This window comes from Lynx canadensis, chromosome A1 (genome assembly GCF_007474595.2).
Source record: "Lynx canadensis isolate LIC74 chromosome A1, mLynCan4.pri.v2, whole genome shotgun sequence".
Classification (NCBI taxonomy): Eukaryota; Metazoa; Chordata; class Mammalia; order Carnivora; family Felidae; genus Lynx; species Lynx canadensis.
The window spans coordinates 106,075,365-106,102,947 of record NC_044303.2 but is presented as its reverse complement, the minus strand read 5'-3'; the positions used below and the strand labels follow the sequence as shown (position 1 = coordinate 106,102,947).

Genomic DNA, 27,583 nt, shown 5'->3' with positions numbered 1-27,583 from the left:
GGAAGGAAGGAAGGAAGGAAGGAAGGAAGGAAGAAAGGAAGAAGAAGAAAGAAAAAAAGAAAAGAAAAAAGAAAGAAAAGAAAGAAAGAAAAGGAAGGAAGGAAGGAAGGAAGGAAGGAAGGAAGGAAGGAAGAAAGATCTACCATCTTTGAAAAGATTGGAGTTTGCCTGCCCCAGTGGCAGTTATGACATCCTGCATTTGTCCCATATATGACACAGACATCATAAATTTTATGACACAAACACAGGTTATATGTAGTAAACTTTCTATGCAACCATTTAATGTACCTTTTTGCAGGAAAATTCCTTGTTTTTTTCTTGGTTTTGTGGAAACCTAAGTTCACATTTGTCAGCCCCTGGTTCCCCATATATTTCAACTTTGTGTTCTAATGCTGTATTTTTTAGTTTAAAATTGAAGCCTGAAATCAAATCTGTCTTCTCTGAAAATTCTTCTGTAATTCAGGTAGAAATGAAAAGTTGTGGTGGCTGTTAGGTAGTTGTAGCTGAGGTATGAGTAGGAAAATCATGGTGCAACACAAAACACTTGTGAATACATAACCAAATTCCATTTCACAAGATAGCTACGTTCACTGACAACCTTGATAACATTTCTTAGAATCAAGTATATTCATCAATGTATCTAATTTGAGAAAATAGTTTTTAGAGTTGTCAATTCTTCAGTATGCTTTAGCTTAAAGATGTGGAAGGGAAACGTTATTATTCTTGCAGAGTTAATTCATTCTTACAGGTGGGAGAAGTTATAGGATGCAATAAGATGGCTGGAATTCTGGATTCATTTCATTTATTAGGAGATGGGATAATAAGTTTAGAGTTCTCTTTTACAATTATTATAGAAATACCATAACAATAAAAACTCTACAACTACACATAATTTTTAAAATAATTCTCTCTCCTCTACATTTTGTAAACTATGAAGAAAAAAGTGAACACTTTGAGTAACTGCAAGATTGTGTATCCATATGCCCCTTCTAAGTCCTATGTTTCAATTTTGTAAAATTTTTAACAATTAAGAAAGACGTGTTCTTAGGAAAAGCATAGGGTGTTAATTGTTTTCCTTTAAAACAAAATATTAAATACAATATCGTGAAGGCTTTTTCACAGTCAAATCTCACAGTTGGAACGTTGCATTAAAAAACAAAAAAGGTGTTTAAAAGTTCCATTTGTCTTTCAAAGTCCAGTAGTTACATGACTTTCCAAGAATGTTAATATGAGTTAAGGGCAGGTCCCAAAAAGAAGTTTCCTAAATTATTTTTATTATCTATATTTTGTTTAAGACCAGAAGGAAAGTAATATTCCCCATGAGCCAATGAGCAGTGGTTAAAGTGTTTAATGGTAAATGGGGAATCCATTAGTCATTAATACTGGGGAGTCCTAAATTCTAATTTCTGCCTTATCTCTTTCTTATGATCCTATTATTCAAGCCTAGGAGGGGAGTTTGATCGAAAGAAGACTTTATGAGATTATTAAGCAGCAGTAAGCAGGATGTGAGGATGTACTGTGATTTCCCTAGTGCCCTACATTATAATTCCTTTATTAAAATACCAGATTGGTGTCAAATGTGAGCATGCAGTTACATCTGATGTTCATGCATTTTGATACCATTAGTGCATTAAAAGACACTGTGGTTTGCCCCATCTGGGGGAAGTTAATTCACACAGAAGTTTCATATTACAGATCTTCGGTTGATCACTCTTAAGGGACCCAGTGAGGGCTGGAGTTTTTATAAAAGATCTGAGCTGCCTGGAGTTGAACCTAAAAAGAATTTTCAAAGACTACTACCATATTTGGCCCTTTAAACAAACCCTTTTTAAAAGGAAAGACAATGATAATCATTCAGATTTCATCATTCTGTCAAGCTTAACTGGAAAAAAACAAGTTGATCCTCTATCTCAGATATTGTCTCCACAAAAGAGCGAGAGTGGTTAATCTCGTGTAAAGTAATATTGTTCGATGGTTTCAAATTACCACATTGAGTGACAAAAAATGGCATGCCAATGAGAAGATACAAAGTCTTCAAGTGTTTGTCCTACATTAAAAATCTGGTGTTTAAATAATAAAAAAATTTTTACCAAAAAAATAAAAAAAAATAAATCCTTTACCCTTTCTTTGAGTATGTGACAAAATTATACCATACCTTCCACCGGTTTTTTTTGTTTTTGTTTTTGTTTTTGTTTTTGCTTTTGTTTTTGAGAGGGAAAGTGCACATGAGCCAGAGAGAGGGGCAGAGAGAGAGGGAGAGAGAGAATCTTAAGCAGGTTCCACGCTAGTGCAGAGCCAGGCTTGGGGCACGATCTCAGGAGCCTGAGATCATGACCTGAGCCCAAATCAAGAGTTGGACATTAGCTGACTGAGCCACCCAGGCACCCCCATGTCTTGTACTCTTAATGAAGCACTAGAGAAAAACATACAGAGTCTATGATTTTTTATGTTGTATTGGTACATGCTATTCACTCTCAGATCTAAGGAAGGCTTCCACTATATTCTACTTTTAGTACTGCAACCACGGGGCATCAACTACCACCTCAACATTTTTCCTAATTACTCAGAATTGGAATATCAATTAAAAGGAATATTCATTCAGATTCCACCACTGTAGATCCATCTTAATACCTGGAGCAAACATTATTTCATTGACTAAATAGCTTCGGAGTGATGTGTAAAGAGCTACCCAAGGAACCCGCTGTAGGCAATATGGTACAGCAGAAGGATGATAGCTTGGCTTCAATTCCACTCCAGATCATGATCTCTTAGCTATGTCAGAAGAAAGGGTTATCACTAGTTGGTAGTCACTTTACCCTTCTAACCCATTCCTAATTCCCCAAAGCTAATTGTAAACTTTACTATTCACCACTATCCTTGAGCACATGGGTCTTTTCCCACTCTTTGACTCTCAACACATGACAAAGTCCTTACTTAACTTGAAAAAGAATGACTTTAAAAACTTTTTACTGGGGGTACCTGGGTGTCTCAGTCGGTTCAACTTCCAACTTACTCTCAGGTTGTGATCTCATGGTTCATGAGTTTGAGCTCTGCATCAGGCTCACTGCTGTCAGCTCAGAGCCCACTTCAGATCCCCTGTCCCCCTCTCTATGCCCCCGCCTGATGCATGCATGTGCATGCACACACACACACACACACACACACACACACACAGTCTCTCTCTCTCTCTCTCTTTCAAAAATGAATAAACATTTAAAAAATTAAAAAAAAAACTTTTTACTGGACATCCGATTGAATCTATAACTTTTCCCCATGCATCTCATAATACGGTATATGTGTGCACAGAGGTAAGTAGCAGAATAATGGGTTCACATCTTCCTGAAATATTATTTTTTACTCAAATATTTGGAAAAGAAAAGATGTGAATTACTGAGCTTTTGAAAGCTGCAAAACACGTGCGAGTAATACCAGCAAAATGTGGCTTTTTCATGATGGCCAGTCTTCTATTTCTTTCTGGTAGCCTCAGGAATAAAAACTTTTCATTAGTTGTATTTAACTGAAAATTTTGGTTTAAAGTACTTTATATCATACTTTAATTTTAAATTACTATAGTAGATATAAATTTGTCACAAGTCAAAACCATATGAATGAGAAATGTAACTTCATTTTTCTCCAAGATATATATCCTCTGATATATATATATATATATATATATATATATATATATATCCTCTGAAATGATCATCCCATGTAGCTCTCAACCCTGATAACTGGGCTTACTGATATCAACATGATTGGGAAGAACTCAGACCTGCCAAGTCCAGGTAGTGGCAGACATACAGCATTCACCTTTACTATCAGGGCATACATTCAAAATAATTAATGACCAATAGGAGGCAGGCACCAAGAATCAAAATGGATGCTGACCACTAAAAAGCACCAGTGTGTACAAGCAGAATATTATCACTGGTTTTCCTAGCAAACAAGAGAGTCAGCATGATCATCCAAGTTCCAAGATTGCCAGACACACAGAGACCTCCAGCTGAGGTTTATTAATCATGGAACCACAGATATATGAGTAATAGGTAGTATAATTTTACTAGATCTATATAACCAAAAATATTCTAAAGACCAAATTGAGCTATCCATACTACATTCATGGCCTCTGAGTCAATTTCCCGTACTTAGAGACCCTGGAATAAAGTCAAAATCATACATGTTAAGGACAGATATTCTGTAGCACCATATTATGTTCTCTAGTCCTTTCCTCCAGACTTCTAAATCAACATAAGGTAATGTGCGTTGTGAAAAACAAGACAGAGAACTACCTAAATCTTTTAGGAAGAACTGGATAAAGAGTTCTAGTTAACCTTAGTTTGAGAAAGCCATAAAGTCACTGTGGTCTAATAGTCAGAATGAGGCCAGTGGGATCAAGTGCCAAAATGGAGTACTTGCCAAGGCCGATGGAACAACAAATCTATCCGGTGACTACTTTCCAGCTTACTGGTGTATACTTGGGTAGGCGTCTTTGGCCAATGGCAGAATCCCTATGCTAGTTCAGTGGCCACTGATATAAAGGCCATTATAGTACAAAGAACCAAATGCAAGACATTAGTGTTTCTCAACCCAGGGATTAATACTAATTTCTACAATACATGTAGAGCTTCAGGCATTTAATCCAACAGAGGTAGATTTCTCATTCATGTGACATCCCAGTATGGGTGTTCCTTGCTGGGAGCACTCATCCACACAGTGGTTCAGAGATCCAGAATCTCTGCTTCTTAAATTACTGCCATCCCCTAGAGCACTGCTATCCTCTACATATACAGGGTATCAGGGAAGATTTAAAAAACTGCAAAAGAAGCCCAAAACTTTTTAAACGTCTTTGCCTGAAATGGTACCTTACAATTCCGTGAGGTAGAACACAGTCATATGATCACACTTCACAAGAAAGGAAGCTGCTACAAATAGCCTAGAAATAACTCCAGAGAGAATAAAAGAATGATGAGTTTTGTGAATAGCCAGTAGTTTGCCACATGGAAGTATCTGAGAGATTTATGTCATCTCAAATACTTAAAAGACACCCTTACTTTTTCCTAAATCCCTATCTATAGATTCGCTAGCAATTCCCTTTGATTGGGTGATGGAGAATGAAAAACTAGTTTGGTTTTCAGATGGTGCTCCATGCTCCTCTCTAAATGTAATTCAGTCCTACTTATGGGTGGCCCTAAAAGACAGTGGAGAAAGACAGTCTCTCCAATTGATGGTATTTTGAATTACACCTTTCTTTATGTCCTCTTTAAAGAACTGAGAAGAGTTTCCATACTGAGTCATAGGCACAGGTAATGGTTTGCCCAAATGAAACTCTGAGAATTGACCAAGGCTAATAATAGTTATGTCCCATGTGAAGGTTACCAGAAGGCCACCACTATTTAATACATGTTTAGAAAAAACAACAATGACAACAACACCAATACATATAAAGGGTTAAGGGAAGACATAAACAGCTGGTAAGTAGCTGCAGAAACAAGGATGATATATAATCCAGAGACTCCAGACTTGAAGATGAATGCCTTAAAATGGTTATCATTTGGTTAATCTACTCCACAGGGCTCAGAGTATGTTCTGTTTGAGATTGATTATGTCACCTGAGGGTATTTGAAAATTTTCATATATGGAGGAAAATAGGTGTGTGTGTGTGTGTGTGTGTGTGTGTGTGTGTGTGTGTGTGTGTGATAGACTATTGATAGAATCTGGTCGATTTCTGTTGTTTCTCCTACACTATAAGTACACTTTACTCATTTTCATAGTTAATAAAAAAACCTACTTTGAGAAACTGTTTTCCAAAGTAGTCACTAAAATGTAGATATAACCCAGTCCATGCCAATTAGATATCTCTCCTTGGAACTGGAATGTGAGGCAGAGATAGACAAGAATGAGGCAGAAAAGAGTGGCAGCACAAATAATAAAAGACAGCCCTGGGGCGCCTGGGTGGCTCAGTTGTTCAAGCGTCCAGCTCTTAATTTCAGCTCAGGTCATGATCCCAGGGTCATGGGATCAAGCCCCACATTGGGCTCTTTGCTGAGCATGAAGCCTGCTTATGATTCTTTCCCTCTCCTTATCTGCCTTTCTCCCCTGCTCTTTCTATATATCTTTTAAAAGATAGCCCTGGATCTCTGGCTATTGTGACCCCCAGCAGCTCTCACTCTTACCCTTCCTGACTAGATATTTCACACAGACTTTGGTGAAATGATTAATACAATAACTTTTTTCCCAATAAATTATCTGCTCTCACTTAGCGGTCAGAATTGAATTATTTTCTTGGAATTAGAAGCAACAGGAATAATCTTGTCAATCTATAGAAGTAGACTGGAATTTTTTTTTTATTAATTGTGCTCTTACAAATGGCCTTCTATGGAATCCAAACACATCTATTCCTTCTGTAATGACCTTAATGCATTTCTAAAAATAATGCTCTTACGTGAAAATTTGTTAAATATGAATGCATCCGTACCAGTCTAATAACCCGACATTTTTCTCAGATAATACATCAAGTCAATAAGAAAAACATGTTAATAACAAATAATCAATTTGAAAGTGAATACTGTTTGCACATACAAAGTAATATAAAGAAGTTTTATTATATTCTAAAAGGAGAAAGATTTATGATGGCTGGAGGAGGAATGAAGTATCATTCCTTGAAGGGTGGTAGAAAGTCAGGTGTTTGAATACCAGGCAGACATTCAATATCAAAATCATATGGGCTTGACAATTCTCTTTCCCTTGAGACTTAAACTCTAAAATAACTACCTGATATGGAAGGCTTTGACATAAATAGAAAAGACTGGAGTCTTTGCCCAGAAAACTATGTGTTTTAAAGCATGAGAAAATAGTATACGTGCAAAAGAGGGAAAGGCAGTAAAGAGAATACAGGTTTATTCCTCTTGCTTGGCATCCACAGGCAAAGCAACACATCTGGGTTCATCCAAACTTAGCATGCATTTCAAATTTGTGCCGTGGAATATTCTTTGACTAGAAACTATTGTATAAAACAAATTTGTAAGTGTGCCTTTGCTTCAAACAAGAATGTTAAAAGTACAACTTTGTTTGGTATGCTTATTTAGTGGACTTTATGGTAAAAAATCATTGTACTGGGAAAAAAGGAGTCATTGTCTAAAAAGTGGTATAAATCATTAAGAGTTCCTGTAGTAAAAAAAAAAAAAAATCTTTAAGGGAAAAGTGATATGTAAAATTAGACTGTATACAAAATCAATAAAAGCCAAACCAGGGAGGTGGTAGTGAGCTGTGACCCAGCTCCCACCTCTCTGTTACCATCCCAGGCAACCCAATTGCCACCACTCACCATATGAATTGCCCAACTTGCTGATTCTTGAAAATGCTATGAACTTTCAGGCCTTCAAGTTATTGCTTATATTCCTCACTTTTGCTAAATACCTTCACTTTTTTCCTCAAAAACCCTACTCATTTTCAATTTCCAGCATATATGTCACCATCCCTAAGCCCCACCTCAAGCAAAAATAAATACTTTGTCATGTATATTCTCATAGAGTACGATTATGCTTCCATTCTAGTATTTATCACATTTCATTATAATTAGTTGTTTATATGGCTAATTCCTTTGCAAGGTCTTCAGAGAAAAGAGTTCTTCCTTATTTGTTTTTGTACGCCCTGTATCTAGCTCATCAAGAAGATGATCAACACAAACATGTTGAATTTTTGGTAATGGAACAAAGGAGAAGAGTTTTAAGAAATATTTGGTGGTTAGAGCAGATGAACAGAATTGAAAGTCCAGGTGGTGCTAAAGCTCATGTTTTAGGACTGCTCTCTACCCAAACATGTAATTATTAAGTACAAAAGAGAAAAATGGAAAAGATAGCCATGTCCAAAAAAGATAAAAGAACAACAACAAAAGAAACTCAATATGCTAAGTGGAGCTGAAGGCACACGTCTCCTAGGCTTCAGACGGTCAGCAAATAGATGACTAGTTTAGATCATGCATAGTATCATTACCAGTAAGCTCTCTGCATGAGGAGAGAGACCAGAGCCTGAAACATTCATTCCGTGCTGCTGAGAATATAAACCGGAACAGTGACACTGAAAATAATAAAATGCTCACACCTTGTGACCCAACTATTTAATTTCTGTGTATACATGCTACAAAACCTTGCCCAGAGATTTGTCCCAGGCAAACACCTGTTCTGGAGCACGACTTTTGGGCTCAAATTCTGGCTTTATTACCTTCAGTTATGGAACCATGGGCAACTACTTCAACTCTTTGCCTAGGTTTCCTTGTCTCAAAAAAATGGAAATAATAAGCATACCCATGTCTTCAGGATTATTGTGAGGATAAAAATGTGCTAAACATTTGTGTAGCTCTTAGCATAAAGCCTGGCGTGTATTTTAGCCACTGTCATTATTATGGCAGCTGTAATTCTGTTAAAAACAAGGCACCAGGCCCAAAATTGAACAGTCTATACTAAGCCCCACATCACCAAACTGACTTAATCATAGCTTTGGCTCTTCCAGATAATCTTAAATCAGTCAATCAGCAATCACCTGATCAGCCCCAGCTGGGTAATCTGCCTGACAGACCCGTGCCACCCCCTAAAGAAAAGAAAACCATGCAATAACCAACCTGGTTTTTCCGCCTCCTAAAGCCTCCTTGTTTCTGCTCCTTTCTGCCTCTAAGTTTTGGATCCTTAACATCTCCTCAGAGGTCCTTTCTACCTGTTAGATTGGATACCACCCGATTCCAATTGATTTTTGCTCATATGAACTCCTACAATTTTTAATGCATCTCAGTTTTTCTTTTAATAACTCCCGCTTCAGAAGGGGAGCTGAAGGACACCCCCAGTGACCTCCAGCACCAAAGAGCAACCAAATGAACGTACCTGATGTGCCTTGGAGCTAGCTGTTTTCTCACCACCTCTGGAGGCCCGGGGAGAGTCGCCCTCAGATCCTGGCTTTGCAGATTTTGCCTTAGGAGATTTCAGACTTTATTTGGACATTTCTTTTTGCTGCATTGAGTCTGAAAACTGGCAGGAGTCCAACTGGGTCTGACTTGAAAACCTGATCGAATCCTGGGAGGCACTGGGTCCATCTTGGAAACCGGTCCGGATTCGGGGAGGACCTGGGTCCACTTTGGAAACCGGACCGGATCCGGGGAGGCGCTGGGTTTCATTTGGAAACCGGACCGGATCCGGGAGGCGCTGGGTCCCTTTCGGAAACCGGCCCGGATCCCGGGGAGGCCCTGGGTCCCTTTTGGAATCCGGACCGGATCCGGGGAGTCGCTGGTTCCCATCCGGAAACCGGACCAAATCCAGGGAGGCACACTGGGTCCCGTCCGGAAACCGGACCGGATCAGGGGAGGCGCTGGGTACCGCTTAAGCTGGAGCGGGTGCAGTGTGACGCATTGGGCGAATAAAATTTGGTTTTCAGACTGAAGAAGTAGGTAGTGGCCACCATGGAGAACTATTCCCACAGACAAGCTCATCCGCTTACAAGGCGCCCTGGGAAAACAGGTGTCTGCCAACCACTAACTGTAAGAGGTAGAGGAAGATGTATTTTTCCTCCTCTGCAGTTTCCGGGCACCAGGATGGGATCCACCGGGACACCCTGCTGACCGCAAAGACTGCTTGCCAGCATCCTGGGAAAACTGGCAGAAACCAGCACAGGGTGAGGATTCTTATCAAAGCAATGCTTACAGACCTGCACCTGTGAGGCCTGGTGCAGAAAGGATGGTAGACTCTCACATTGTCCCTTCCCTGCAGAGTGGCAGGCAACAACACTTGGAAGGATTAGGTCTTTGCCCTGTGATTCGTGGATTTGCGTTCGGGTACCATTCGTGGTTGGTTCTCTCTCTCCCAGGGATGGGTGTGGCCTTCTTACTGGTCTCATTGCCAGTCCTGAGAACGTGACTTGCTTTCTGCTTGACTGGATCATGCAGATTTTTTGTGTGTGCAGGCAGCTCAACCCTCTCAGTGGGGGCCCCCCAAAACGTGGAGGCACAGAAATGGACCCTGCTCCCTATCTGCAGCCTGACAGAGATGGGGTCATGCTCCATTCGTGAGTAGGGTCCTACCAACTGTTGCCAGATCTCAGAGCTGTTGTCTCAGTTTTTATTTTGGTTCTCCTTGGGAGTGACTCTGGGTCTGGGGAAGGGAGTATCTTTTGCACCTCTTTAAGGATGCCTCTTGAGTCCATAGGATTATTCAATACGACTAGGAATTTTTACTTTTGTATTGGGTGAAACCTAACAAGACACTCAAAAGATTTATTTTTTAATTTTATTTTTTTAATATTTATTTTTGAGAGACAGAGCACGAGTAGGGGAGGGGGAGAGAGAGAGGGAGACATGGAATTCGAAGCAGGTTCCAGGCTATGAGCTGTCAGCACAGAGCTGACCCCGGGCTGTAACTCACCCAACTGTAAGATCATGACCTGAGCTGAAGTTGGAGGCTTAACCGACTGAGCCACCCAGGTGCCCCATGAATTTTTTTTTTTAATAGCTCTAAGGTCAGTAGTTAGCCAAATTAAAAGCTGATATTCAAAGTCTTATTTATCTTTAAATATTTGTTTATTTTTGAGAGAAAGTGTGTGTGTGTGTGTGTGTGTGTGTGTGTGTGTGTGTGTGTGTGTGTATGAGCAGGGGAAGGGCAGAGAGAGAGGGAGAAAAGGAGACAGAGGATCCGAAGCAGCGTCCTTGTGTCAGCACAGAGCCAGATGTGGGGCTCAAACTCTTGAACCACGAGATCATGACCTGAGCTGAATTCAGACGCTTAACTGAGCCACATAGGCTCCCCAGGAGTCTGATAGGGACTTTTAAAAGGCCTTCTCTTCTACTAACCTAAAATGAAACTATGTACCTAAAGGGAAAGAAAAATATTCTGAAGCCCTTGTGGAAGGATTTACTCAAACATTCCAAAGACACAAACTCTAAATGTAGAACATAAGAATCTTTATTTCCATCTTAATTAAAGATCTCTGTATGTTGATGTAAAGGATAATACATATGTATGTATATGTATGTGTGTGTGTGCATAATGGATATAAAAATGTTGCATGTTTGTGGAAAAGTAAGCTTGGGAAAATAATTTCAAGTGTAGCTAAGAGTGGAATGGATTTATATACATTTTTTTTAAATGAGGTTTTTATTAAATGTTTGTTTTGAGAGAGAGGTTTTCCACAAACCTCACAAGTGGGGGAGGGGCAGAGAGAGAGAGAGAGAGAGAGAGAGAGAGAGGAGAGACAGAATCCCAAGCAGGCTCTGTGCACTGTCAGCACAGAGCCTGACTTGGGGCTCAAACCCAGGAACCATGAGATAGTGACCTGAGTAGAAATCAAGAGTTGAACGCTTAACCAACTGAGCCACCAAGACGCTCCTAAAAGATGAGTTTAAACACCGAAAGTATACAGGTACAAAGTTAGGATTTGGTTTTAACTCTGTAAAAAGGACCAAGTGTTCTTTGTTATTGGTCTGCTCTTAAAAAATTACGAACAGAGCTTTTGTTTGTTTTTTTACCTTTTAAGTTACCAGCCTAGGACAGCAAACATTTTGTGTCTTACCAAAATAATTTGCTATGCATCATGTTGTCGTTATAAAGTCTTTGATTACTGAAGAAAACCTAGTCTTCCCAATATTAAAAGAGCTAGGTTTTCTTTACAGCTATATAACCTTCTCTATTTGCCTTTAACATCTTATATTGTCCCTTTGGTTAAATAGGTAATCAAGTATTATTCCATAATGATCTGTGATCCTATTTAATCAAGTATTCAAACCCTTTGACATTTTGTCAAAATTAAATTCTAAATGAATTCTTTGTCCCACAAACTAACTGAAATTTCCCAGTATCCCTGGAAAATCTCAAAGAATTTGTCTCTCACCTTGAAAAAGAGAACTGTTAAACTAATTAGGCCTATTTGGTTTGCTAAGTTACATGGGAAGCATTGTCAAATAAGACAATAAATGTTCTTGGGTTGTGTGTGGATGTATGGTACTAACGTAGGTATTCCATAAATTGTTTGAAGTTTCCAGAAATTTGTCAGTACTTTCATTGTCCAATTATATGCTACAGAAATAATTGCATTTCCTTATCAAATAAACTCTCATCAGATCTTTTGCCATCAGTATTTTAAGTCTTTTGTCATTTATAGTTACTATCCTATTCTGATGATTTTTGGTAAACGTGAGAATCATGGGAAGCACCCTCCCAGTACTCTTGACCGCTGACCCTCCTGCCAAATCACAAGGTGTCAGTACCGGAGTGCACATCATACAACCAAGCAAGGCTCCACCTGACATCTGGTCCTGTGCAAACACTGAGAACTCCAAATAAAATTGACAAGAAAGAGAGGTAGCGAACATCCAGATAGACCACTTCCTCCCAAAAAGGCGATCAAGAACACTTTTCTCTATTCCTCCTTTGCTCTCTGACAATTCTTTTCCTCATTGATCCTCCAGGAGGATCTTTAGGATTCTTTTGTCAACTTTTTTCCTTGCTCTGGTCTGGAAAGAATGCTACTGTTGTCATATCTCTCAGGCAACGGGGGCAGTCAACCCTCCGAAGGATTGTGGTATGTGCCACAATGCTGGTGATCCTGTAGTTCTACCCATCACACACTTCTCCCGGATTTCCAATGCCTCAGTTTCTCTGGAACAAACTCAGCTTGCTCTCTCTCATGTCAGGCTCCCTAACCCTGGGTGTCTGTTTCCATATCTCTGGGAACAACCTCAACCTTGGGAACCTTACACCTAGGCTCTACACAAAGAAAGGACACAAGGCAATGGTAACCAGAATAAAACTTCCTGTATGGTCTGCAGACCCTTCCTTATATTTTACCGGCTTTCATAGCTGTCATGTTTCCAGTCCCAATCCACTTACTCAAATCCAAAGTACCAGGAGACCTTCTTAATTCAAAAATTTTCTTCTTTTGGCAAATCCCTAGTCCTCTGGATAAAAGTAAGCACAAATGAGGCTATGATCAGGAACATCTCAACTCTGAAAGATATTGCAGACTCTGCTGCCGAAGTAACAGCTGCCTGAAGAAAGTCCCTTAACCCTCTGGCCAAAGTTGTTCTTGAGAATAGGATAGTCCTTGATTATCTTTTAGCTGAACGAGGAGGTGTTTGCAGTATGGTCAACACCATGTGCTGCACTTGGATGGGACCTTCTGGAGAAGTTGAGACTCAGCTACATAGGATCACTGAACAAGTCACTCGCCTTAAGAAAGAGACTCCTTCAGGGGCACCTGGGTGGCCTAGTCAGTTAAGCTTCCGACTTCAGCTCAGATCACGATCTCACAGCTCATGGGTTTGAGCCCTGTGTTGGGTTTTGTGCTGATAGCTCAGAGCCTGGAGCCTGCTTCCGATTCTGTGTCTCCCACTCTCTGCCCCTCCACAGCTCACGCTCTGTCTCTCTCTCTCTCTCTTTCAAAAATAAACATTAAAAAAATTTTTTTAATAAAATAAAAAAGAAAGAAAGTGACTCCTTCAATGGGCCCTTTCTTTGACATATTTGATTCTGATTAGTTTGGGTTTGGGGGGTCCATGGCTCCAAATTGACCCTGGGAATTGGGAATTATCCTGTTTATCCTAATTGCAGCAGTCTCCCTGGCACACTGTTTTCTCAAAAGCTTTAAATGCATGTTCGCAGCTGCTAACTATGAAGCAAATGATCTCCCTAAGAGTAGAATGTCAGAAAGGCAGCAAAGAACTTAAATGTGAACCTGATGCTGTGACCTGTGAATGCTGCAGAGAGATCCAGCAAAAAACTGCAAGAACTCTATAGCAGTAGGTGAGAGTAGGACTTCTCTCTTAAAAAAAATTTTTTTTTAAATTTTTTTTTCAACGTTTATTTATTTTTGGGACGGAGAGAGACAGAGCATGAACAGGGGAGGGGCAGAGAGAGAGGGAGACACAGAATCGGAAACAGGCTCCAGGCTCTGAGCCATCAGCCCAGAGCCTGACGCGGGGCTCGAACTCACGCACCGCGAGATCGTGACCTGGCTGAAGTCGGACGCTTAACCGACTGCGCCACCCAGGCGCCCCCAAAAAAATTTTTTATCACATCAGTTAGGTTGAGAGTGTGATCAAAAGATGGAATTCTTAAAAACAAGACAACAGTCCCAAAATGAAGTCGCTCATGCTAAGCCCCATGTCACCAAACTGACATTTAACTTAATTATCGTTTTGGCGCTTCCAAAAATGGAATCTTAAACCAGTCAATCAGGAATCACCCGATGGGCACTGCTTACGTAATCTGCCTGATAGACCTCTGTGGTCCTCTGAAGGAAAGTCACCATGGAATAAGCACCCTGCTTTTTACCTCTTCTAACTTCCTGGTTCGTGTCCCCTTCTGCCTATAAAAGTCTGATTTGGGATACTGCCTCATTTAAATTGATTTTTGCTCAAATAAACTCTTAAAAATGCTAATACATCTCAGTTTATCTTTGAACAGTTCCAACAACAACAACAACAACAACAACAACAACAAAACCCAGTTAGTTGTAAATTCTACCACCAAGAGAATAAAGTGTTCTGTAATAAAAAACCAGAAGGAACCACTGCAGTTCAAAGTGTACTTGGTACATTTGCACATATCTATATGGATAAATCTTAGAAACATAATGTTTAAAAATAAAACAAATGTATGAATAGTATGTTCAGCTTGTAATTTATATAAAGTTTAAAAATACAAAGTAGTGGTATCGTACATATGCATGCACTTGTGTATACATGATAAAGGTTTAAAAATTTGAATGGAAAGTCCACAGACCAAATCATGATAAAAATTATCTGTGAAAAGACAAGCAAGAGAATGAGATTATGAAGTGAGAAAAAGGATTTCAATGTTTTAGTATTTTTATTTATTTAAAAAAAATATTGAACAAAACCAAAAGAAAGGAAGGAATTGTGTGCAGGGCCAATCTGTTTGGCCCTTGTATCTTCTTCCCTTATACCTATAGAAAGTACATCTCTATATTAAAGTGGCACTGTCTAAAAATATGGCTTCTATTATTTACTCTGTTTTCTAGAATTTTTAACGTTTATTTATTTTTGAGAGAGAGAGAGCATGAGCAGGGGAGGGGCAGAGAGAGAGGGAGACACAGAATCCGAAGCAGGGTCTAGACTTGAGCTGTTAGCACAGAGCCTGGTGCAGGGCTCGAACTCATGAACCACGAGATCATGACCTGAGCCAAAGTTGGACACTTAACCGACTGAGCCACACAGGCACCCCTATTCTATGTATTCTAATAAACAAAATAAAATACCATTATTACTTTTTTTTATTTTTTAGAGAAAGAGAGCATGAGTTGGGGAGAGGGGCAGAGAGAGAGAGAGAATCCTAAGAAGGCTCCTCACTGAGTGCAGAGGCTGACACGGTGCTCGATCCCATAACCCTGGGATCATGACCTGAGCTGATATTAAGAGTTGGATGCTCAAACGACTGAACCACCTAGGTGCTCCAGTAAAATATTATCTTAATAGAAGTTACATTTCATGTTCAATTTATTTCTAAGAATTTCTGAATGTTTGATTTTATTTTAAGAATTTCGAAGTAGATTATGTCTTCAAAAGCCAAAATACCTAAAGTAAAGAAATCAAATGTGGCCTAAAATGGTATCATGCTAGAATTGCTTGACATGTAATATTTCAAAAGTGAGACACATTGGTAAATAGTCTCAACAGACTGCCTTCAATGGGACAACTCCTGCCCCACATAAAGTGGTAAGATCTTGTGTTAAGATCTTCTGGAAGTCACACAAATTTCTTAAACAGCTTTGTGTTGATAGGATTTCAGGACCAGAGCACTACCTCGAGGCAAAAGTGATTGAACCACTTTTGCCCACTAATATGACATGAACTATGGGCCAGGGAGCACTGCATACTGTTTCTCATGCTATGCTCCCCTTAGGGAAATAGGAGTTATTTTGTACTTTCCCCCATGTGTTATAGAATAGCCATGTTTGTCCTTTAATCCCAGGCTGCCAGAATATGAAAATTAGAGTAAGAATTGATTGAGAGGAACACACCTCATTTAACTTTAGGATTTCTCCTTTTGGATAAGAGGTGAGTACATGTTTTATATTATTAAGTTTTGAGAATTCCTTTTATATTTTGGATAAAAGTTGCTTATTAAATACGCATTTTGCAAATGTTTTCAGTTTATAGCTTTCCTTTTCATTCTGGTAACAGTGTTTCTTTCAATCAGATCAGAATGTTTTCACCTTAGTGAAGTCCACATTATGTTGTGGACTGTGCTTTTTAAAAAACTCATCACCAAACACAAAGTCAGCTGGATATTATTCTACACTGTCTTCTACTTTTGCAGCTTACATGTAGGTCTGTGATCTATTTTGAGTTCACATATGTGAAATGTGTAAAGATCTATCTGTAGATATTTTTATGTTTATTTATTTTTGAGAGAGGAGAGAGCTTGAGAGGTGGAGGGGCAGAGAGAAGGAGACAGAGAATTGAAGCAGCCTCCAGGCTCCAAGCTGTCAGCACAGAGCCCGACACAGGGCTTGAACCAACCAACCGTGAGATAATGACCTGAGCTTAAGTTGGACGCTTAAGCCACTGAGCCTCCCAGGTGCCCCTAGATTTTTTTTTACGTGGATAGTCAAGTGTTCTACATCACTGTTGAAAGACTATCTTTGCTCCTTTGTCAAAGATCAGTTGAATACATTTCTGGGACTCTATCAATGGGCTCTCTATTCTATTCTATTTACATATTTGACATTTCTGTCTCCAATACTACAGGCACTGTTTTGATTACTGTAGTTTTGTAGTAAGTCTTGAAGTTTAGTGAGACCCCTAAAGTTAATCCACTTTTAGAATTGTGTAGACTATTCTGGATCTCTTGCATTTCTAGATAAACCTTAGAATCATTTTGTCAGTATGCCTGAAATAACTTGCTGGTGTTTTGACAATTATATTTTTGAAGCTATGGATGAAGTTGGGGAAAATGGGTATCTTGACAATATTTAGTCTCCCAATCCATGAACACATAACTCTCCATTTTCTTTGGTTTTTCCCATCAGAATTTTGTAGATTAATACATAGACTTTTGTACATATTTCTTAGATGGATTTATACTTGGACTTTTTTTTCTCTTTCTTTCTTTCTTTCTTTCTTTCTTTCTTTCTTTCTTTCTTTCTTTCTTAGTAGTAATGAAATGGTATTGTGGATTTCATATCAACTTCCAATTGTTCATTGCTAGTGTATAGGAAAACAATTTACTTTTTTTATATTCACCTTGCATTCTGCAACCCTACTATAATTGCTTATTCGTTTCAGGACTTTTTCTTGATTCTTTGGAATTTTCCAGATAGATAATTCTATCATCTGTGAACAAAGACAGTTTTAAATCTTCCTTTGTAATATGTATGCCTTTTGTTTTATCTTCTTATTTCAGTACATTATTGAACTGGAGTGGTGAGAGGGGACATCCTGTGTTTTCCTCACTCAGAAGGGGAAAGCATCAAGTTTCTCACCATTTAATCATGATATTAGCTATAGTTTTTTCTAGGTCTTCTTTATCAAGTTGAGAAAATTTTCCTGCCCTCCTAGTTTGCTGAAGTTGTTATGATGAATGGGTGGTGGATTTTGTCAAATGGGCTTTCTTGATCAATTGATATTTATCATATGATGTTTCTTCTTTAGACTGTTGATGTGATGGATTGTGTTAATTGACTTTTAAATGTTGAACCACCCTTAACACACCTGGAATTAATCTCACTTGGTCATAGTGTATAATTTTTTTATATAAATACTTTGATCCAATTTGGCAATATGTTTTTGAGCATTTTTGCACTTATGTTCACCGGAGATATTGGTCTGAATTTTCCTTTCTTATAATGTTTTTGGTTCGGATGTTAGGTTAATACTGACCTCATAAAATGAGTTTGGAAGTAATATCTGTGCTCCAACTTTCTGGAACAGATTGTAGACAACTGGTATCATTTATTAATTACACATTTGTTAGAATTCACCATTGAACCCATCTGGACTTTGTTCTTTCTGTTTTGGAAGGTTATTAATTATTGATTCAATTTCTTTAATAGATATAAGCCTGTTCACATTATCTATTTCTCCTTGTGTGACTTCTTTAGTTAGTGTCTTTTAAGGAATCGGTCCATTTTATGTAAGTTTTCAAATTTGTGGCATAGAATTATTCATGATATATTTTCATTATCTTTTTATTGTCCATAGGATGAGAAGAGTTGACCCCTAGCATTTAAATATTACTAAGCTTGTCTTCTCTCTTTTTTCTTGGTTAGCTTAGGTAGAAGTTCATTAATTTTATTGATCTTTTCAAAGAACCAGCTTTTGGTTTCATTGGTTTTTCTCTATTGATTTCGTTTTCAATTTCATTGATTTCTATTCTAATTTTCATTATTTTTTTCTTTTTCTTGCCTTATGTTTAAGTTGCTCTTTTTTTCCTCTAGTTTCCTAAGGTGGAAGCGTAATTATAGATTTTACATATTCCTTCTTTTCTAGTGTATGTATTCACTGCTGTGAATTTCTCTCTACAGACTGCTTTTACTCTATTATACACATTTTGATAAATTACATTTTCTTTTTTATTTAGTTAAAAGTCTTTTACAATTTCTCTTGAAAGTTCTTCAACTTGTGTTATTTAGAAACATGTCTAATCTCCAAACACGTTGAGATTTATCAACTAACTTTTTTTTTATTAATTTCGAATTCTATTGTAGTCTGAGAACAAACTTGGAGTGGTTTCTATTCTTTAAACTTGTTAAGGTTATGATTTATGGTCTGTAAAATGGTCTGTTTGGATGAATGTTCCATGTAAGTTTGAGAAAAGTGTATATTGTGGTATTGTTGAGAGATGTGTTCTATAACTGCCAGTTAGATCCAGTGACTTGATGGTGCTCTTCAGTTCAACTATATCCTTACTGATTTCCTAGTTGCTGGAAAGGAAGGGAGTGCAGAAACCTCCAATGGTAATGTGTACTTATCTATATTTCCTTGTAGTCCTATCCGTTTTTGCCCTGCTAACGTGATGGTAAGACACAGGAAACGGAAGTGTCCTATAATCTTATGATTAAATCTGATCCTTTGAATGGGCCTAAGTCCGTAGGCCAGATGCTCAGAAATGTTCCGTAGTTTGTTTGTTTGTTTTTCCCTCCTGTCAGATAAGACAGGATAAAGGAAGTTGGCTTGGCTAATTGCCCTTCCCCAGGTCAGATAAGGGTCTGATAAAGTTCTTTCCCATGGACAGTGGGCCTTTGCTATGGGAAACACTATGGGCATATTTCAGAATGGCTGCTTTCCTCTCCTCTTGTTGGGGACATGATGGGATATGTTGGGTGTGGTGGGGGATCTGCAATTTGAGAACATGGTGGGATTCCTGGAAGTAAAACCCACAAAATTAGGGGGATCCTCCCCCGCACCAATGACGGGGTCCTCATAAGTTTCCATCTCAGGCTAGGTTCACACTCATCATCCACCAGTTCATCAAAATGTTCCATGTAATTTTGAGGAAAATGTGTATTATGCTGTTGTTGGGTGAAATATTCTATAAATGTCAATTAGATCAAGATGAATTGCTACGGAAGTGTTCTTGCCAGTTTATAGCTCCATGGGCTTCTGCTCCAGGTGGTATAAACATGACTGTGATTTTCCGTATTCACCTTGTCTCTCCAGGTTTCACAGTGACAGCTTTCCCTGTGATCTCAGTTTTCTTCTGGGTCCAAGGAAAGTCATTGGTTTTCAATTTGCACAGCACTTGTTTTCTTTAAAAATGGGGTGGGACACCTGGGTGTCTCAGTGGGTTGAGCATCTGACTCGATTTCAGCTCAGGTCATGATCCCAGGGTCGTGGGATTGAGCCTTGAGTCAGTCTCCACACTGAACATGGAGCCTGTTTAAGATTCTTTGTCTCTCTCCCTCTGCCCCTCCCCCTCTCCCCTCTGTTCGCGTGCTTTCTCTCTCTCTCTCTCTCTCTCTCTCTCTCTCTCTCAAAAACAAACAAAAATGATGGGAGTATGTACTCCCACGCTCTTTAAATGTCAGAGCTGAAATCCCTGCCTCTTTTATTTTTAAAATCCAAGTCAACTACATTGAAGTGAACTCACTTGTGACTCAGTCAGATTAGGAGGATTATTTTATATTTTCTGTGTGTACAATGGGATTGTTCCAATAATAGGGTAAAACCCGAGGCCTTGAGTCCCTCAGTCAGGAGATCCTGGTAAAGCTGTTGCTTTTTTAGGCTGTATAGGTAAGAGAAGTTAGTGACTAAGAAAATATAGGACAGTGTTTGGGGATTCCATGGGTGGGTCCAAGCAGATACTTCACAGAAGATCTCATGAGATCTGAATAAAAGTAGTGCGTTTATGAAGGCATGAAAATGAATTGTCATCCTTCAAAGACAATGATATCTCAAGAAATATACTTTATTTCCCTTGGGGAGATGAAAAGTGATCAAAACTACTGAGTCTCCCCTGCCTCCTCCTGTGGTAAGAACTTCCCCAGGGGAAACCAACACCTTGGGGGAACAGGTTAAATGGACCTCTTTGCCTGTGAGTAGCTATCCTTAATGTCAGCCTCCTGTCCTGTCCAGCTTCTCCTTGATCCTCATAATGAGGAAAGAGACAGTGAGAGAAGCCCATGCTCACTAATATTTCTCTATGAACTTTCTGGGAAGGAAAATGAACAACCTGGGGAGACATATAGAAGAGGAGCTAGACCAGGTGAGAGAACCCACTGTGACCTGCCTCATATTTTAGATCAGAACCCAAACTGTGCTGTCTACGATTCCCCACCCCCTGCAGCTTCTCTTCCAGACCCCGGGTTTATAGATAAACTCACTCCTCCTCATGGAGAAAGAGACTTTTCTAACAGAAAAGAGCAATCTCCAGGGACTCAAGGGCAGCATCTGCAAAATGAGAACCAGATGGGTGAGTGTCATTTAGTCTCAAGACAGAATAACAAATAGTATCTATCATACTGGATCTACTGAACCTCAAAAATTGTCAATTATGCTGATAGGAAGAAACACAAGGGAAGAAAAGTACTGCAAAGTTTTACAAAAATTAAAATGCCCAGGTACCCAATGTGTTTTGTGCGGTAAATATAGGGTAACACATGTTCTTGATTTTTAGATGTAACACCAAATTTAAAAACAAGGCATCTAGGTGGCTCACTCAGTTTAGCATCGGACTCTTGGATTAGACCTGGGTCATGATCTTGCAGTTCATGGGTTTGAGCCTCGTGTCAGGCTTTGTGCTGACAGCATGGAGCCTGCTGGGATTCTCTCTCTCTCACTCTCTTTGCCCCTCCCCTGCTCACGCTGTGTCTGTCTCTCTCAAACAAATAAACTAAAAAAAAAAAACAAAAAAACAGCTTCTACTGAAAAAAAAAATGATAAAGAACTCCTACCACATTAAACACACATATGTATTGTTGTAGAATGCCTCCTGGCATTAAAAAAGTTAAAATGTTTACATTTGAGTGCCTTATATTTGTAGAAACACAGTATTTTATGGTCTCTATCAAGTTACATCATTCTAAAATAAAATAAAACATACTAATGAGGGTCTTAACTTTTTTGATGTAAGTGGAACAACTTAATGAAACTGATAAATATTTATACAAATGAAACTTTGACTTAGCCATTGCCCTAACATTCATAATGCATTTAAAAGTTCTCTGAAAATAAGTTACAACCTTGCACATCAAAGATACTTCTAGAAATGAGATTATGAGCTTATTGAACACTAACTGCTACTATGGCAGTAAGTGTATAAATAAAGAATAAAACTAGTAACATTACCTGGTAAGTCAAGAATAAAACTAGTAACATTACCTGGTAAGTCAGTCCCAGGCACATACTTGAAAAATTAGTCTTTAGACAAAGATATATGAAGTCTTCATGGTTCATGAGAGTAAGGAAGGATGTTTGTAGATTATACATGTGTGCCTACATTGATTTATTGCTTCATAAAGCATTTGACACATATATAACAGGAGAATCAATTCTTGTTTAGATCGGTTTTTAACATACCATCAAATAATTTGGCAAAAACACAGAGACATCTGTACAGATGATGAAAAATAAATGGCAGGAGGAAAGAAACACAGGAGTAATGGAATGACTGTTGCTCAAGTATGTTCAAAGAGTCACTGTGTTTCACAGACAAGCCCTGGGAGGTTAAAATGTAGAGTCATTGGAAATAGTTGTAAATAAAGATAAAGTGTCCATATATTCAGATACAGTCTCTATGTTGTAGAATTTTCAGAGTGTAGTATAATGACGTGAGCAGGAAAACCAGACTTCACAGTCAAGTCTCTACAGAGCCCCTTACTTTGCTGTCCATCTCTGTGTAAGGTGAAATGCCTCCCTCCTTTAAACACAGATAGTGAGTATGCAAGAGTGCTGTTAATCCGCAGGAGGATGGTAGGTGGATAAGTTCTTTGTAGATCCAGGAAGGGGAAGCCAGTCTTCCCAGTAATAAGACACATTTTCCTGAACTGAAATGCAGTTCCAGAAAGCATTCCATTCTCCTGCCTATTTCTGGCTGCCTATTTCTGGCTGCCTATTTCTGGCTGGGTAAGCACCATAGGCCTCTAGGTCTGCTCAACTCCCCTGTCTCCATATGGTGGAACAGGAAACAAAAGAAGGAGCAATCCAAAGAAAGGGAGGGGCTCCTGGGTGGCTCAGTTGGTTAAGTGTCTGACTCTTGGTTTCAGCTCAGGTCATGATCTCATGGTTTCATGAGTTTGAGCCCCATGTCAGGCCAAGTGCAGAGCCTGCTGGGGATTCTCTGTCTCCTCGCTCTCTGCCCCTCTCCCACTCGCACTGTCTCTGTCTCTCTCAAAATAAATAAAAACAAACTTTAAAAAAAAGAAAGGAAGGAAGGAAGGAGGCTTTCTGCTTCTGGAGAGGAATGTGTCACTCCTCCTTGCTTATCTTGTTAGATGCAGGCTCTGGCTTGAATCAAGAACCTGTCAATCAATTTATTCACTTATATATTTGCTTATTTTAGTAAAAAAAAATTTATGCCTACTCTGTGCAATGCACCATTTTAGGTCCTGTGAGTCATGTGTAAAAACACTGCATTCATGTAAAAACACAAGTCCAAGAACACCTTCATCTCATGAGGCCCAACTTAATTTCAGGTCTTAATTTTACCAGTGATAGTAAGAGAGTTTCAGAATTTATTATAGTGAAATTTTTAAGAATAAATCAAAAGGGGGCATCTGTATGGCTCACTTGGTTAGGTGTCTGATTCTTGATTTTGGCTCAGATCATGATCTCAAGGTTTGTGGGATCGAGACTCACATTGGGCTCTGTGCTGATAGCGTGGATCCTGTTTGGGATTCTCTCTCTTCCTCTCTCTCTCTGTCTCTCCCTGGCTTGTGCTCTCTCTCTCACTCTCAAAGAAATAAACTTAATAAAAAAAAAAAAGGAAACACTGCTGGCCACCTACATTTCAGCTGCAAGTAACCAAATTCAACTGAATTGTGTTGGCTAAATCTCATGTGGCACCTGCCTTAAAGTAAAATTAATAAAACCCTTCCTCCAATAACACACACACACACACACACACACACACACACACGCACACACACCTATTCCAACAAGCACTGATGAGGTTGACTTTCACTGACATTTTCATGGAATAGTGGTTTAAATCCCACATCACAGAGCAAACCTTTCTAAACATCCTCTTCAAAGATCAATGCTGAATGTCTTCCATTTCCCCCTCACATCTTACCTCCATCTTTACCCACCCTGTTCTGTGCCTTAGAAGGCTGAGTTGTGTTGACTCCTATCATTGGGCTCCTTGCCCTGTGGCCAATGGCAAGTTCCAACAAGAAATACCAGCAGAGTAAGGGACCAAACTCCCCCCATCCCCTAGACCTCCCTAAGCCCCCAGGGCTTCTCTAGTTGGCTTTATCCCACATCCCGAGACAGAAAGCTTTTACTGTTTCTTAGGCAGCCCTTTTATCACAGTGTTTGCTGTCTCCAGATTCCTATGATCGGTCCTTGCCTTCAGATCAAGGAGTTATAGTGATGTCTTTTGTTGTGTGTTACTAATTCTGTACTACCCCTTATGCTTTCCCTACAGACTGCATACATTTTAATTAATAATCCCTTTATTAACCTCTTTTTAAATTATGCTAATTTGAATATGCCATCTGTTTCCTGCCAGGACTAATGACCAATACAATATCCCTATTTCCCCCAAAGTTCTACTGTCTGTGGTATTTGTCGCATCTCTGTATCTCTCTCAGCCTCTCTTATTCCTCCCACATATGTCTCCTTGCAGACAATGCTCCGTATGCTGATCCTAGTCTGTGTGCGCACGTACACACACACGCACACACACACACATACACACACGCGCGCACACACACGGTGCTCATCTACAAGTGTCAGCAAATTAAAGTCTGGTTATTAGCTTAAAATGTAACTATTGTCTCTCCCTCAAAACCCGTTTTGGGGAGAGTCAATGCATTTGTCAACAGTGATCTGTTGGTTCAGAAGACTACAATATTTTCTCATGACACCTAGGGTTACCCACTCATGCTCCACGCAGCCACCAGCTCCCCTTCACAATCCTATTACAGGGTGGAGTATAAGACTGTATCTGAATCTCTCTTAATTCCACTGTCTGGCCCTGCCTGGCTGGGTTCACCAAAGCATCAAGAAATACAACAATGGTGAAAGTATACCTCCAATGCAGACACATTCAATAGCATCCAGATTCAAGGAAGAGGAGGAGAGCAGAGTTTTGAGTCAGGTTTCCTGTCCCACTTGTTGTGTTTGCTTTAGCATCTCTCTGATGTTCCCAACCCACATCTAGAAGCAGCATCAAAAGAACATCTTCCTTCAGATTTCTGAGTCCTGAAAATGTAGACCAGTGCACTCTGTCCTGAAATGTAATGCAGCCTCATGCTAACTTCTTGCAGTAACCAAAATAAACAATACAATGTTTCAAACTCCCGAAATCCGGAAAGGCCTTCAGCTTAATTGTGAATACTTCCTATCTATATGTCCTTCTCTCCTAGATGTATCTTCTTTATGAATATCAAGGGCTCAATAATATCAAATTGGCGGTGTGGGTCTCTGGCAGGGGCCCTGGACTGTCTGTAAGGAACCAACTAGTCCCAAGTCTTGGCCATAATCTTGCTCCTCAAGAGGTTTAGATGCACTACACTGAATCATACCCTCAGGGCCCCCAGCTTCCCTGACTCAGCCAGGCGGCCACTGACTGAGACTTCTGTCAACTGGCAAAGACTGCCTGGATTCTATGAGCAATGTTTAGCCACCAGTACCCCCTACACTAATCTGCCCTAGCTGATTCCAGTTTTTGGAACTGTTGCCCAGCACGTTGTTACAAGGCTGGCTGCCAATGTCTCTCAGACTTAAACATATGTGCAGAGTAAATCTCCACTTCCTGTTGACAAGCTCCCACAAACTAAACAACAGATTCAAGTCTCTCCCAGCTTTTGCTGGGTTTTCTTCAAGCATTATGGTATAAGCATGGACCTTTATGTGGGTCCTAGAACAGGACACTGTAAACTCCACTTCATTTCTCCACTTCCAAGACTTGCCATCTACATATCCTTGGAATATTTTAACCTTCGCTCAGTCATCTGCCCTCCCTGGCACTACACTCCTTGAAAACTATTCTCCTTTCCAATAGTGGGAAACTGCTATTCTAGCCTGATGCTTTTCTCCACAGTAGTATATTTTAATAGAGGATGCCTGGTCTGGGTTGCCTTTAGATATTAGTTGATGAATAAGTGATTATTAGGAAACTTCCCTATCTTTACTTTGGAGAACTGTTGGAATACAAGTCCTCAGAACTAAATTCAGAGACTCAGATTCCATTCCTGCTGTTTGCTGGCTGATCCTTTCTGAACATTGGTTTACTCTTCAGACAGTGAGAGCACTGGACTACCCCAGGAAAGGTAAGCAGTCTTCCTTGTGTGTGACATTTCTGTTTGAATAGCAGTGGCCACTCATAGTGTTGTATTGAGAAAGATTTAACCATCAAGTTCAGGCTCTCTGAGAAAGAAGATCAGGCAAGGGAAGGGTCAGCATCTAAGCCTCTCCTGGACTAGATTATTTCTATATTCATCTTCAAAGCAAAAATATAACAGTACTAAAGATTTCTTCAGTACCTAACCAGCAGCCACTGGTCCACTGGTCCATCAGTAGAAAGGCCTATTAGCTAATAAGCCATCTTGTATGTGGTTGTCTGGAGAACGCAGAGATGTGAGTCAAGGATTCCAGGTAATGCAGTGAGTGGCTTTGTTAGTCACTGTATAATTCCTTCTGGTGAGATCTATTCCCTTGTCAATATTGGTAAGGTATAATCATATCAGTTCTCCAAAGGTAAACATATCATGTGACAACTATGTTATTTGGCATGTTAGAAATGAATATGAATTGAATATGAATTGAAAATGAGTATGAGGAAATAAAGTGATTTCCTCAACTGCTGTTCAAAATGCAAATTATACTTTTATCCTTGGAGTTACAGGGATTGATATCTGCAAAAGAATTGTGTGTAGGTTTAAATATACTTGTTCTTTTGTGTTTACAGTAAAACACTAACCCCACGGTGACCACTTCTTAATTTTTTTCCTTTTATTTTTTTCTGTCAGTAACACATATGTACAATATGTGAAATATTTTACCCTAGGCTGTAAAGGGTAAGGGTGTAACTAACATTTCCTTTTCAGTCTGAAAATTTACAGGAATGCACGAGCACATCTGTATGGAATTAGCAGATCTGATTCTATAGATCCATGTGACCCTCCAGTTCTAGTTTCTGTGCTTCTGAGATCAGCTTCCCCTGCCCCTCCTTTAATAAAAATATGACTTGTCTACATTATGGGTAACATAATTAAGCCAGGATAATACAAACTTGTTTAAATATAAACTCCAAACCATCAAATTGCTTCATGTGTTTGCATTCATTTGTAAAATATGATCTCCTGAGATATCTTTTATTGGGCTAAACACCAAAACAAGCAAATAGACTCCGAAAAATAAGAAGACAGCATTCTGGGATTTCAAAGTTGACAAATTAAGAATTCTTATGCAATAAAATGATTTCATCTTGGAATCTTCTTTTGCTATTTAATTTATGTACTCTACGTGATCCAAGCTTACATTTCACGAAAGTGTAAATACATTTAAGACAGATTACACTTGCTTCATTAATCATGCTATCAGACATTCAGTCCTAAACTATAGGTCTTTTTTTTTTAATATGGTTCCATTGGGAAATCACACATAGTGTTAATCTTTTTTATTCCTATGGGCTTGCTTACTTCTATTTTTCAATTTTTTAAAAATTAGAGTTCTAATGTATTACAGCAGCTTTTACATTTGTCTATATAAACCATTGAAAAGGCTAATTCTACTTAGAAAACAGCTACAGAATGCAGTGCATGAGATCAGAAGTATTCCTGAAAAAGAATACTGGATTATTATTTGTGTTAAATTTTGCATACCAAGCCATTGGTCCAAAATGACAGTTGAGCTCCCTTTCATATTAAAAATATATGATTATATAAACAGACGTATAAGAAGCAAACTTTAAGTAAGTGCAAA

The 27,583-nt window shown here is 39.1% G+C and overlaps 1 pseudogene; it reads right to left on the bottom strand.

Annotated features, from left to right (window-relative positions):
* Window positions 1–9,283, bottom strand: part of LOC115515715 — a 39,061-nt pseudogene extending 29,778 nt beyond the window's left edge.
* Window positions 9,284–27,583: the final 18,300 nt, after the last annotated feature.